This window comes from Poeciliopsis prolifica, unplaced genomic scaffold, assembly GCF_027474105.1.
Source record: "Poeciliopsis prolifica strain line A6 unplaced genomic scaffold, Auburn_PproV2 SCAFFOLD015, whole genome shotgun sequence".
Classification (NCBI taxonomy): domain Eukaryota; kingdom Metazoa; phylum Chordata; class Actinopteri; order Cyprinodontiformes; family Poeciliidae; genus Poeciliopsis; species Poeciliopsis prolifica.
Genome location: NW_026562390.1, coordinates 5,830,092 through 5,845,099, shown reverse-complemented (window position 1 = coordinate 5,845,099; position 15,008 = coordinate 5,830,092). Strand labels below are relative to the sequence as shown.

At 33.8% G+C, this 15,008-nt stretch overlaps 1 pseudogene; it reads right to left on the bottom strand.

Annotated features, from left to right (window-relative positions):
* The window catches only part of LOC129366740 (transmembrane protein 132C-like), a 155,477-nt pseudogene that overhangs the window by 6,449 nt on the left and 134,020 nt on the right, over positions 1–15,008 (bottom strand).

The window sequence follows — 15,008 nt, the reverse complement described above, 5'->3', positions numbered from 1 at the left end:
TTTAACTGACCAGTGTCAAATTTGTCTTGTTCCTGAACATCTGAGGATAAATTAAAATGATGTTAAATTCTGGTGCAGACTACATTGCATCTTATAACCTTTTTAAATCATATAAATATGTAGTATTTTAGAATTGAAAGAAGATGCACTTTCACATTTTAAAAAGGTAAAATGTTTTTCCCTTTCCACCTGCTTACATACTCTTGTGTTAAAGTTGTTGTTCCTGGTACTGTTCTTTTAGGATTTGATAGACCAGGGACATTCAGACTACAACTAATCAGTGACAAAAAGAAGTAAATTAAATGGAATCAGCAGACAATCAAAGGAACCTTCTTAAATTAACATATAAGTACATAAATAAGCAACTATTCTAAGCAAAATTCAAGTATACAAAGATTGCTAGTTGTGGTTTTATGCCAAAATTCACTTCTGAATAAATGTATGTTCTTTCAAATTAAAAACTACCATATGTAGAACATGCAAACACTCCATTATATTCCCTTAAGGGTTACTTTACAAGTTCTGATGAATAAATAGTCATGAATTTTAGACACTATACTTCCAACTCCAACATATAAGTCAGCTAAGGTTACAAACTTACTCACCTTCAACTTCAATCAGAGCCATGTAAGATTTTTCATGAGTCCTCATATAAAACGTTTCTGATAATCAGAAGACTTGTTATTGCGTTCAGGCAGAATAAATGTGATCTTTAACAATCTCTGCTATTCGGGACAATGTTCATGTTGGAGACAGCCTTCAACACAGCAGTAAAGAACAAAAGCCCGTAAAAGCCTGACATGAACATCACATCTAACATCTCATTCCTGTCTAGACCTCAAGGTGACTGTTTTTCATAAAACGAGTGTCACTGATAGTTTTGGAAAGTGGTTGTAATAAAGTGATGGAAACTGTTGTTTCTGTTATTGTGCATGTATGTGAGTGTGCACAGGCATATAGCAGTGTTTTTAAAGAGCGAGGTTGGAAAACTCAGCACTGAAGTTAGTGTATTTATTTTAAGATATAGAGTTCCAACATAAAAAGAGTTCATAAGGTCAAATTTAAAGTTCTTGATAGTGGCAATGACAGCTAAAGGACAAAATAATTCAGATTGAGGACAACTATGAGACAGCTATATTTATTTTTTTACACCAGCAACTGCTTTTTTAAGAATGAAAAGTTTCAGGTTGGTGTTGTGAATTAAAAATGTTAAGGTCATGCTTTAAAACTCCTTGGTCAAAGCAAGAAAATTATAAATTTCTTGATGCCAAAATATAGCACATAGTCAGAGTGAGTAAATATAGAAATTTTATACATATTTGTTGTCACTAATAATTTAAACTGTGTAGTACATGAATTTCTCAGAGTAGAAAGTGTCTAACTGCATTGCAACTTGCTTTTATTCATGCAAATATATACTGAACACAGAAAAGTTAAAAGTGATTATGGTGAATAGACACAAGCCTACATACTGAAGACCAAAATGATGGGAGTCTGGCAGATCTTTGTAAATAAAAAAAAATAAAAAAAAGTCATTCATGATATGCTGATAATAATAATAATAATAAATAATAATAATACAGAGTTGTTTATGTCAAACTAATCTTGGGAGGACAGTCACCAATATACAACCAAAATAAATCACTAAGTTCCAAAAGATATTTGCAATGGTTTTACTAAGAACTGATGCTTTTTATGTAATCTAACTAGAAAAAACAGGATCACAATCAGAAATATTAATGGCAAAACTGAAAGGAACCTGGATATACATATCAAGGTATTCCTCGGTGCTCAGCAAAGTGATTTTAAGGTATATTTATCACAATTTATTTTAAGGAATAAAAACAGCAAACTGACTAAAATTAACTAAGGAAGTTTTGCAAAAAAAACAAACAAACAAAAAAATCAAAGATGAAGAAGCTATAAAAGCACACTTCAAAAATTAAGAGCAATTCGAAAGGTCAGATCACAAATTTTTCTGCAATACTAAGCAGTTAACGATTTGATTATGATAAGTTGCTTGTGCTATTTGGTTATGCTAAGTTGGTTATGCTAATATTGGAGGAGCTCAGACTCCTAAAGACTTGGTTTCCTACTATAAAATAAATCTGAAATGGAAACTTTATGCATTATGCCTGTCTTGACAACAGAGTTTGGAGTACAGGAAAATTCAGAGTGGAGAGAAGATTTACACAGCGCATTTATTCATTACAACTGTGATCGTGACTTAAAATGTTGAAATGTTTCATCTAATCTCTTTATCTCAGATTGCCAAATCAGAAGCTCTGCTTTGCATCAAACAAATCTTTGCCCCAGTCGTCCCTGATCATTGGTCTGCTCTGCAGGTTCTCCAGAGAGGCAGACATGAAGTTTACTGACAATTATTGCAAACATCTTACTATGCTTGTAAAAACACAGTATTCTTATTCCTTTTCCCTTAAGTATTGGCAAAAAAATCTCATCTTGTTCTTGTTTAGCAAAGCTCATGTATTATATTACAAGCTGGATCATCCCCAATAATAACCTCAACATGAAACTATTACACTACCTGCAGTTTGGTGGTTCCAGAACTCAGTCCAATTAGCACTTGACTCTCCAGGAGCTTGGCAATCATCGGGTCCTGCACCCTTAGAGACTCCTTGACAAGCTGCGTGACATCCACATGCCAGTCTGTACCCAGCAGGAAGTTTTGCTGACCCAGTCTGCCCTCTTCCATGGCTCCTTTAAATTCCCCTGCATCTGTAACAAACTGTGTGAGGACATGCAGAGAGGTGCTCTGGTACTGGGCTACACAAGCATTCTCTGTCCTCTCTCTTGTCCATAGGCACCATCGTTGTCATCGGTGACTCTCTCATATCTAGGTGGCAAAATAAGAGAAATGGATTTAATCTATTAGTTAATTTGTTAAGCAGATGAATGTTAGACACCATTAATATATTTCAAATTGATTCTGAGTTATAAAGCATAATAGCAGAGGATTTGCATAGCTAAAGATGTCTTTTTAAAAGCTGATCGACTGGATGCTTGCAAATCATGTTTTCTGCATGCTTGCCTGGCTTTTCAAAAGCTACTCTGGCAGAGTTTTAAAAAAAATCTATTAAAATCAACTTGCAGAGGAAAACTGCTTCCTAGCATGCTTTTTCATTTTCTTTAAAAGGGCAACTGATATTTCTCATTATGTCTGCCATTTATTTGGCCCTCGGCAAATGCTTTGCAGATACAGCCATCTCAGAAAGCATATGTTGTAGCAAATTAAAATTCCTCTACTGAAAGCATTTTCAAAACTTACAGCTGAATTTTGGAACAGATTTAAGGTACACCTTATTTTTGATTTAAGTTAAATGATCCCTTTTCACGTTAAAACATAATCATTCCAGGCAGGAAAGAAACTAGTTTAGGGAATAAAAATGCTTAAAATGACTAGAGTGCACACATTTTGCCTGCAATCTCTATTTGGTGGTTGAGTTGTATATGGAGTATGTTTTTCACTGCTAATGTTATAAACATTATTTGAGCCATTAAAAAAATCAGCCATTTTTCCTTTGTCATCAGTCTTATGCATTTTAGAATAATTAACTAATTTTAATTTCAGACAAAGAGAAGTTTTCAAATGCCAATTTCATTCATTAAGGGTAACAAACTATCCAAACAAACATATCTCTATATGAACAATTAATCACTCCACTTCTTAAATGATTAACTGTGATTATTTCTGATCTAACTGTTATTAACCCTACTCAATTACTGCTGAATGTCAAATAAATAATTTTAAATATCAATTGCCTGATAAAAATGAAGGAAGTTAAAATTACTCTAAAGGCAACACATCATGCCCCGATGTAAAGACACTTCACATGTAAAACAAAAACCTTCTTGTTTATTTTAAGGATTGGTGAAACACATAGTTTTGTCCTCCTAGATTTGCCGAAGAACAACATTTCAACATTCAGAAAAGAAGGGACAATAACTTTTCACATCGGGTCACGTTGTTTAAAAATAACATTTTGTATTACATCAGGTTATTTTTGCCATTTCTCAACATTTCTTTGCTGCACTGAGACTTGTATCTGTTAGAAATATGCAAAAACTGATTAAATCTGTGAGGGGTCTGATTATTTTCACGGGAATATTGATGCCCCGTATTCTGACTTTCTTTCAAACAACTTTATCTGTGATCTAATATTTTTGTTGTTTTCCACAGTGTTATTTCTCAATTTTTTGACGTGACTCTCAAAATTTTACCCAAAACTGCTTAATTTCTTCACTTTTCCTTGTTCACTTCTATCCTGCACCTTTTATTCTCTATGCGCCAAGCTTTACTTGCTTCCATGCTGGTCAGGTGGCCAGGGGGAATGACCGTGACAGTTTCTATTAGGTTTAATGAGGCATGGCTTGTCAGGCAGAAAACGTGCTGACAGGTTAACATGTTGTGGCCCAGTGGCTTGGCTTACTTCCTAACCTGTCTTTACCGTATCCCCCTCCCCCTTTCCTTCACTTGAGTTGAGGGGACAGCAGTCCACATAGAGGTGACATTAGTGGCTGACAGCAGAAACATGGGGGTCAGGGCCTGTTTTTAACACTGAGTGACACATCAGCCAAGGTATTAGACTTTAATGAGGGGCCTTTTTAACTTAGGTGTAAGTGGGTGAGCTTTTCTTAGCTGGATTGGACAGGCAATGTTGGTAATTTTATTGTTACTCTCTCATTTACTTGTCTTATTAACATTCTTTCAATTGCAAAAACTATACATTCTTTACAAAGCATTCCTATATGTAACTGTGAGACCCATCAGATTGTATGAATTTCAAAAAAGGACCTAAATTATATCTGTAAATGTTTCAATTTGTTAGTATGAATCATATTTTCACTTCAATGCTGTGCTCTAGATTTGGTGATATTTAATATCTTTGCAGATGGTTTTAATATATGCTTAGCTTGCTCAAAATTCAATCAATATAAACAACAACAACCAGACTGAAATATTGGCTTATATGAGCTCTCTTCTGAAAATGAACATCAGCATTGTTGCTTACTGGCTGATGAGCAAGAAAATGCTGCATTACAAAACTGCTTAACTCGGCATAAACAGTCATTGGAAAAATGTCATTCATGCTAAAGGTTTACATGTAAAGACAAAATATATAATGGAAAAAAACAACAACCCAAAAACACTATCTGGTCCTTACAAACATCTTAAAGGAAGTAAATTTAACTTTTATGTACCAACACACATTGCCATTATTTATGAAACACAAGAAATAAAATAGATCCCAGGATACACTAGTGTCCAGAAAATACTCTTTCAGCAAAAGCTTGAGGTGATTGTATTTTGTTGGATACACCCCTCTAGCCCACTGCTCTTAAAAACATGGCTTTGATTTGGTTTGCAGAAATTCATTCATGCACAGCTCTAATAAAGAGTCAGTCAGATTGAGGTCTGAACTTTGACAGTTCCATTGAAACACTTGTTTCATTTTTGGACACTGTTAACATTTATTGTATTTAGAGTCATTATTCCATGAACACAAATGTTTAAACCTGAGTTATTTGAGTCCTGTTCTTCTAGTGGAAGAGAGTCATTCTTCTGGCATTCCTTTTAAATAGTCTTTGTCCTGCGATGAACTTTAACATTTTACAAGAGTTATGCAAGGACTGTAATGTCGCTCTTGGGTATTGTGCAATCTCTGAGAACATTGTATGCTAATCTTATTTGCTTGGATGTCTTCCTTAAATATTTGTGAATAACTTTTCAAATGGTACTTGATATTACTGATGTTTTTACAATGACAATTTATTGTATAAACCTTTTTATACATGCTATATATATATATATATATATATATATATATATATATATATATATATATATATATATTTTCAAATATATATACATACAGACTAAGTAAGATTTCTCAAACTGCAGGTTTCATGCAAATAATACTTAACAGTTGTATGAAAATACACTACTACAACAGCCAAATTTATGACCTCACATTAAAAAATATTTTCTTTTTTAAATAAATTTGATTTCTATTTACTGTATACCTGGAAGTAAGTGGCTGCTGCCACTGCCACATAATAATATATTTGTTAATTTAATTTCTTCAGCATAACTGTTCAGTAGAATCTATATTTCTATTCAGGCTGCTGTGCTTTCATCACTTTCTGGTATTGCCAAAGCTCCTTAATAATCCATATCAGTATTCCTTCTTATTAATAAGTACTTTTTGGGACACCACTCTAGTGAATTTGTTGGAACTCATTGTACATCTGAACTGCTTTTGCAGCTGCATATTATGCCTCAAAGGTTTGCAAGACCAGTAAATTGCTGACTTGTTTTGTTGAGTTAACCAAGTCATGAAACATTCCCTAATGCAAGCACAGAACTTCTTCAATATTGCTTCTGAACACAAACAACACTTGGTTTGAAACCATTTTACTGTTGTATTATATTTTAATGCCTGGCTATATAGTAGATATCATCCCATAATCTGTTATACATTTGAATAATAGCTAAATGTGAAAAAAGGCCAGGTAAAGTTTGTGTGAGGACATTATTTCCAAGCTTTATCTTATCTTCCTCTGCCCTGTGGTGTTTCCATTTTAAAAGAGGAGGGATCAGCGATAATGCAACAGAAAACCATGTCCTACCTACCTCCTGCTGCCAGCACTAACAGGAACTCTCCAGCCCTTTATCTGACTGAGTTCGGGGTCAGATACATCTATGATCAACGGTAGGCGGGGGATCCATACACTCATCTCCAGCTGTGCACTCAAAAAACTGTAGGTGAAGTTGAGTGTCACCCTTTTCTTTCCTCTTGTCTCTTTTCCATTGACAAACACATAATCACAGCGCTCAGATACCTGAAGACAGAGAAAAACAACACAAACACAAATTTGCTTCAGATTGTGTTTATTTTTAACAAAAATAAAATCTATTTTGAACAAGAGGTTCGTGCATTATCTTTCTTTTGAAAATTCGGTGCATTCATAAAACTCATTCTTTGGTATCAAAGAGGTTTCTCTCATAGCTATGCGTTCGTTTTCAGACAATTGGGGTTTGCAAAACTTGTGAGGATCTGAACTTTTTGAGGTTTTCTGGTCAAAGTCACAACTGAGAAATGAATCAGATGTCTTTCTCAAAATAGGATACATCTTAAAGTCCAAAAAAGTGTTTGCTAATATATATCTTAATTAGATTGCAGTAAGCATGTTCAATGCTCATTTACTAATTTGAGTTATTATTTCACTATTATTCCACTAACTATTTCACATATTAGTTCATAGTAATATTTATTTGGCTTACTTGGGTTTTTCCAACAGTGGGTGTGATTCATTGTATATGCATTGAGTAAGTACTTTTTGCATGGACATGGGTGCATCATGTGTAGCTGTGACATACATGTGTATGTGAAAAACATTATTACATGGGCAAGTAGCAGGAATTTGATCCAACTGGACAGATGGATCCCTGCAAAGACACCAACCTGTTTTATCCAAGTAGAGAACAAAATGCTCAGAACTAAATAATGACCAGCTGGATGAAGCACAAATCCAATGAACTATCAAAGTTACTCAGATGAAGTTCCAACATGAAGAATGGTATATTCAGGACATTGTAAGTATTGTCAATATAACATTCACATAACCTTTACAAGAACATTCTACATTTGCAATACAGGGTACTTTAAATGTTTTGATAGAATTTCTCTCTCATTGTAATCTTTTAATCTATAAAGGATTGATTGGCACAACTGTTAATTTCAGCACAAATCCTTATTAGTGACAATCGCCTCTTTCTAACAAACCAGTCAAAAGAAAACTGTCATTCGTCTTTGCATCTGACTTGGCAGCTTTAACTCTCAAATGGTGCAAGATCATCCCATCTCTCTGAGGAACAAAACTGACAGCTTTGTGTCTGTCAGCTTCTCCTCCTCCTCACTTTCATTACTTCTTCCTTATTCTTTCCCACTCATCGACTTTTATTATCAGTAAAGTGAGCACTGTCCAAATCTCATGCATGTTTCAAACCTAAATAGAGATTAAAAGTAATATGAAAGCTGTGGGGATATTTAAAACTTTAGACATTATGTTTTTTAAGGCAAAGACGAATAAAGGACAAAAATAAAACTGCGTATTTAGATGTTTCTAACAAGACCTAACCAGACTTATGCAAGAGCCACTGTACTGGTTCATTTATTAAATAGAATTTTGTTATCCAAGATGGTCTTATCCAAGCTGAAGTAAAAATAGTTGACAAAGCCTTAATGTAAGGTTGCATTCTGAGGAATTCCCTGCACAGTAATACTATGCTGCATATTGTTAAATTTCCAAGCACCTGTTAAACTCCTTCTTAAAGCTTCTTCAAGAGAAGTATGCTTTGAGTGTATTTTGCTCTTTTTGGGACTTTACAGTTTAAAGGCAGAGGTCATTGTCATGGTGGAAAAGTGTTATGTGCTTCAATAAAATTACATCATATGTGTGATCAGTAAAACAATAATGTGGATAATAATGGTTATAATTCAAGAGGGAAAGAGTGTTTCCCTTTCACCTTTGTTACAGAACCCTTAATCTGTTTAATTTCATAAATCATCACCATAATGATTTTGAATTTGTACACATAAATAATGACACTGAATTTACGTCTTGTAGTTATTACCCATTTATGTCGATGGATGAAATCACTTTGATTTGAAAAAAAAGATGGATTATAATAGATATTAGAAGTTTTCAATTAGTCCTTCAGAGTCTCCCTTCTTAGGAGACTGATATCTCATGATCAAGAGGCAGATAAAGAAGTGAATCTTCTTCATCTGCCTCTTGCTCGTATTATCCCTTTTTAACAGGAAGTCTCCAATTTTTCTCAGCTTTGTTATTGCACTCCAGATACATTGGAATATTTTCCCTATTGAAGGCATTTTAGGTGACAGCTTTAAAGATTGAACGAAGATTGTGTCATATTCTGCATTAAAAAGTGGAACTCAATTTCTCTCTACCTCTTATCAGTGGTGTCACACACATGCATGCACGCAAATCTGTGTCAGTTCACTGTGGACAATATTAAGTGTGTAGCCAGTCTTGTCCCTTACCAATTATTATAATGGCAAGAATGGATGAATGAATCAATGACTTAAAGAAAACTGGCTAAACTAATTAAGGTTTTGATCAGCATGACATACAGCACAGGGCCAGGTGTTGAGGGCAAATCTATATTAAAAATATCTGAGAACCCAGTGAGAATAAATTACATTTCACCCTATTTTACAATTAATACAAAATGAAGAGTTACCTCTGGAAAAGATGTTTCTTGGTATAAAGTTTAGTTAAGTAGGCTCAAATAACAAAGCTCCAGACTGAAGTTCTTATTAAACTTAGAATAAAATATTTTATTACTTAAATTTATCTTGTGTCAGACAATATCATCTTACTATTTCTAGTTAAAAGACACAAAACAATTATTTTATCACTTTTGATTAAAAGCCAATGTCAAACATCCTGTTTGGCTGGCATGTTTACTAAAGTATTTCACCAGTGAAATGTAGGCTTAATTAGCCTAGAGATTATTTGTCTTTTCTATAGCCGATATATGTACAATGCTTGATGATCTAACACTAGAAAAGTACGAAATCATCTGTTTACAACAAATAATTTCACAAAGTACATGTCACATCTTGTGGTTTTTAAACATTCAACTTGTATGTTGAAATCTACGTCAAGTCGACTATCAAGACACACTTTTGGTTTTGATCAGATCATATTTTCTCTTTTATCAGTTACTAACCTTTGCTACTTTCCTTGACCCTTAAGATTCATGTTGTTACAAACCATTTTCTAGTCTTTGTTTTGTCAAAAATCCTTAAAAAAGTGATCAAAAACAATTGTTAACCTATCCGCAGAAGGAAGGTTTATGTACAGATAAGTTTATAGAAAAACTTTAAAATTTATCAAAATTTACAATTTTCTCATTTGTAATTGAGACTGTATTGTGAGTGAAGTGCTCCAAAATATTATGACTCTCACTTACTATATCCAAATGAAGGATAAAAATATCAAGGAAAGCTCTTAATTGTTTAGGGCATGACTGTCACTAAAATGAATTATGGAGTTTCTCAGTGTTTTGCTCGAGGTACAGTCCTATTTTTATACATGCTATCTTTGGGCAATATCATAAAGAAAAAAAAGGTGTTTCTTGAAAACCAACCTTCTGTTGTTGAGTAGATTATTTTTCTGCAGAAAACAGGCACAACTGGGGAGGATTTTTTTTTCAATGTTAAAAAAATTATTTTATTAGCATCCTTTGAGCATGCTAACTCAAAAATTAAAAGAAAAAATCTTTTATTTGTGAATATTAAAGAGTAACAGAAATAAGCATATTATCTGGAGGGGAAAAACAGTAATACATTTGCGTCCGTTTTATAATTTTTATAAAATTTATAATAAATTCTGACTTGAACTTTTATATTTACATCGGTTGGCATCTTTAAAGGATATGCTCTGAAAAAATAAGCAAAACAGACTTTATGCAAAATCCACTTTTTAGAGCTTTACAACACATTCTAATTTTATTTCCTCATCAAAAACACACCAGTAGCTTTGCTCTGATTTATGATACAAAATAAAAATTTTCTAAAGTTGATATTGATATATACAGGCTTTTCATAATAATTGAATGTAATATAGTTTCTCAATTGTGGTATAAAATGGCCCTAAAATGGCCTGAAAAATACATATCACCCTTTACAAAAAACATTAAATATTCTTAATCTAAGACTATTAAATTGCATAATTGTCTTCTGCAAAAATAGAAAAAAATTAAACACATAAAACTGTCTCAGATAAAGTTCTAGAGCAAATGTTTCTATCTTATAACTTCAGAAGTCTGTGCAACACTTTTTGAAGGTACTGAACGTCATTGATAATTTATTCCCAGATTCCTGAGTGTCAGATATCTATTAATAAACAGCATTAGCTTGAGTGCAGACACCCCTACAAGTGAGCTAAAGAGGATCCACTCTAGTTTAAAAAGAGAGTTTACTCTCAAACTTTAAATAAAACAGTGATTGCCGGGACACAATAAGATCAAAAACTGTGTTATTTTGAGATTCCTTTGATATTAGTTTTAAAACGCAGGGTGCTGCTTACTGCTCCCAAAAGCAAATGTGAGCTGTTGGAGCACCCGGTCCCTGGCCCACAAGGTCAACATCACAATGTGTGGTATCATTTCGGTGGATAATGAAACCCTCTGAGAGATGTACCCTGTCGCTTCTCTCTCTTTGATCATCTATACTACATATTTATTGCTATATATACATATGTATTTTGCCTCCAAGAAGCCAGACTATCCTGTAATCTTTCACAGTGCTTCTGGGCTAAAGTTTTGTAGGTTTTCTTGAAGGTCTTTCAAAGTTTGTTCTTGACTTGAACTGAGTTTCATTCATTTTGTGTTTGATCTTTGCAAGTAATAGTCAGCATACTGGTGGGTATAACATCTATGCAGCTTTTTGACAGTGAGTCAAGTGACTTTTTTAAACTGAGAAGGGGCATGATCTACTAACAAGACCAGTTAGCATAGAACACTTTGTATCACAAGATGAGCTTGATGAATTTCTACAGGGAACAATCAACCATGGTTTACAGTTAAATAAATAAAACCAAAACAAACCGTCATGATTTGTGAAATAACCAAACGTTTTTGAGAAACAGAATATATTGACAATTGAAGTTAAACCAGTAGAATTGGGATATTCTTTAAATTAGTTTTCTGAAATTGTAAATGATCTTTAAATTAGTCAGCAAAATTATGTTACTTTTTTTTTAAAGCAACCATTGTTTTTCTGCCTGGGTAGAACAATGGTTGCTACATTACCACCAGTGAGTAGACTATGTTCTGTAGAAAGACTTTATAAAACATGCAAGTGCTTTTGGGAATGCAAGCACACAAAATGTGACAGAGTACAAGTTTTCACAACACATTCAGATAGTTTTATATATATCAAAGCTACTGCTGTGCCTAGTTTGGAGAAAAGTTTCACTGCTTCTACAAATTACAATGAAGTTGACATTATCAGACTGAAGATGAAGAGAAACAAAATAACTTGACCAATCACAGATTTTTTGCTATTAAAAACTGCAAGATTAAAGTTGCAGTAGGCCATATTCATTTTATAAAACGCTAAATTGTATATGACTATATTTTAAATTATGTTCACAGATGACTTTCTGAAATTTAATGGCCATTCTATTTAAATCTAAGAATAGACTGAACATTACAGATTTTGCATTGGCATGTCATTTCAGTGCATGTGAATGGTAGATACCAGAAATTTACCAGAAATTTATGAATTGTTGTCGGGAAAACTGTTTGGAAATTTTCTGTCATATATCTTAAAGAATGGACTAGAGGGAAACTACAGTGTTGCAGTCAAAAGCTGTTTCCTGGTTGCTAAGACAGAGTATTCAAGAATAAATGCCTTCTAAACAGAGATAAAAATATTTTAGAGAACATAGAATACATTTAAATTGTGTTTCCATTCCCGTCATTGCTAAGAAGTTGCTACAAATTCCTCTTATTTACTTACCAGAAGCTGAATAAAATGTCCAACATTTAGTACAAATGTGTTTTTGCAATTCCTATCTAGTTGTTCTCTGAAAGATTAGCTTGCCAATCACCAATAAAAAAACACAATCAAACAACAAAAAAAACCCAAAACAGCTGTGGCAATTTTATGTACAAGTTAAAATACTGTAATATTTCAGTCCGATTGTGAAACTTGTAAGTCCTTATGATCGCTTTTGAAAAAATGCCTTGGCTACAACCGAAACGCCTACAGGCAAGGTGAAACCAGATGCTTCACAACACACTAACCTTGATAACCTGTTCGTCTGTTGATTTGCACTCCACTGACTCCGTAACATCTGACACAGCACCATCTGTCCCTACAGTGACCACCTTAACGGAACAGCAACTGTGCCCATTGAGGACAGCCGTGTTCAGGATCTCAGTGTCCTGCAGAGAAACACGAGGGGAAACAGTGGTTCACATTAGACAAGGTTCCATGAGCTGACTAAAGCTAAATAAATCAGCAGTGTGGAGAGCAATTGAGGCTACAGAAGAAAGAAAGTGACAACCACAAATCTGCTAAAGAAGAAAGTTAACAATTTTACCCTTTTTATATCCTTACATGTCAGCCAGGTTAACTGTACTTTTTTTCTTCAAGTGTACCCAGTTATGTAAGCATTGTACATCATCAGAAATCACAAAACAAAACAAAAAAACCCAAAAAACATATTCCCCTTTTAGATAGACCCTAATAAATTCGTCATTTTGGCAGATGTTATTTGATTTTATCCAAAGTAATTTCAGCTTTTCTGTTGTAATAAAAATATCATTTTGTAATCAAAACCATGAAGCACGTTTTTGTTTTTGAAGGAATATGAAGGAATCTTGAGCAGACCAATAGCTAAATATAATTAATAAGGAAATGGACCTCCGGAGTCTTTGGTTCAGCCGTTTCAAAATGTGTTACAAATATTACTTTCCATTCCTGTAAATATAATTTTTAACATTTGAAAACTGGAACCTTTTTGTTCTCAAGCTGCAGCAAAAACATTTGGTAGAATGCCTGAAAGAGAAGTTTTGTTTCAGTACATAAAGTCACAGACATGAAACACTGGGAAAAAACAGCTGCAACTGTGCCCTTAAACTTAAAGACAACCTTTAAATGCCACGTATTTGAAGGTCCCATCTTCTGCAATTATAGTAAATAGTCACCATCTGAGACCCTTCACATGAAGTGCCCCTTTGAAACATGCTCAAGTAGCCCAGAAAATGGCAGGTAGCTGTCAGTGGTAATATTTACTTTCACATAGATGGCATAAAGCAAAAATGGTGTTTTTGCTCCTTGCTTAAAGGTCTTTGGCACCAAGTAAAGATTATTTTTCTTTCCACCAATCGATTGAGAAAAAGTGTGAATAATGGCAATGACATGTTGTGGACAGCTTGCTGACAGTACTTGTCTCACAGCTACAGCCAAACAGAAAAACTGCTCAGTAAGCTGTTGTATTTACTGATTTAAAAATTGGTTCTGTAAATGCTGGGCCTCTTGAAAAACATAAATACATGCAGACTAAAAATGAAAAAAAATATCTAGCATATCTTTTGGCACATTTTGTTGAAAATGATTCACCACTTTCAGATTTTAATAATTATGAAGCACTTACTCCAAGATTTGAAGGAATTCATAAGAGATATCCAAGCAAATGAAGGAAGCAGGAAACAGACTTATTATAGGAAAAGACAGGAGGTATCTGGTTTACTTTCTCAAAACGAACTTGCGCTTCTGCAACAGGTTCCATCAAACCACTTTTGATGACTACTATCGTGCAGATACAAGAAGCCCTGATCTTCTGATGCATAGAAACATTTAATAATAAATGTTTTCAGTGTTCATTTTTTAAAAACATCTCAAAATGGTACCTAAACATATGTTACCGCTCTGCATGATATATTGTATTTTAGAACATACAACCAAACATTAAAGGAAAATGATTTCCTTTCATAGATGGCTTAAGTGAAGAAGAATCAAACTGAATCTTTTTCTTTGCAGTTCTCCTGCAGCAACATTTCAAGTATACAGAGAAAAAACACATAAAATAGAACGACAATGACATGTTCAAGTAAATTGCAGTCATTTAAAAGATATCACAAGATACACTCGAGAGTGAAAGGCCTTACAGAAGAGCGGGAAAAAGATAATAAGATCAATTAAGACAACGGCTGGTAATCCTTGTGCTCCCAGTGTTTTGTCTGTCAGAAGATTTGGTATAACAGTGGATCCTGCACATCATTAGCTCAAAGAAAGGCTATAAAAGCCTAGCTGTTTAAAAAGGCAGAGGCGCACTTGTCTTCAGAGTTTGCTTTGTTCATTCAGATTTGCTTTTTGTTATCCTCAAACTGGTAAAATAAATGTGATTTAAGGCTCAACCGAAAATAAAAAGTTTTCCAAAAG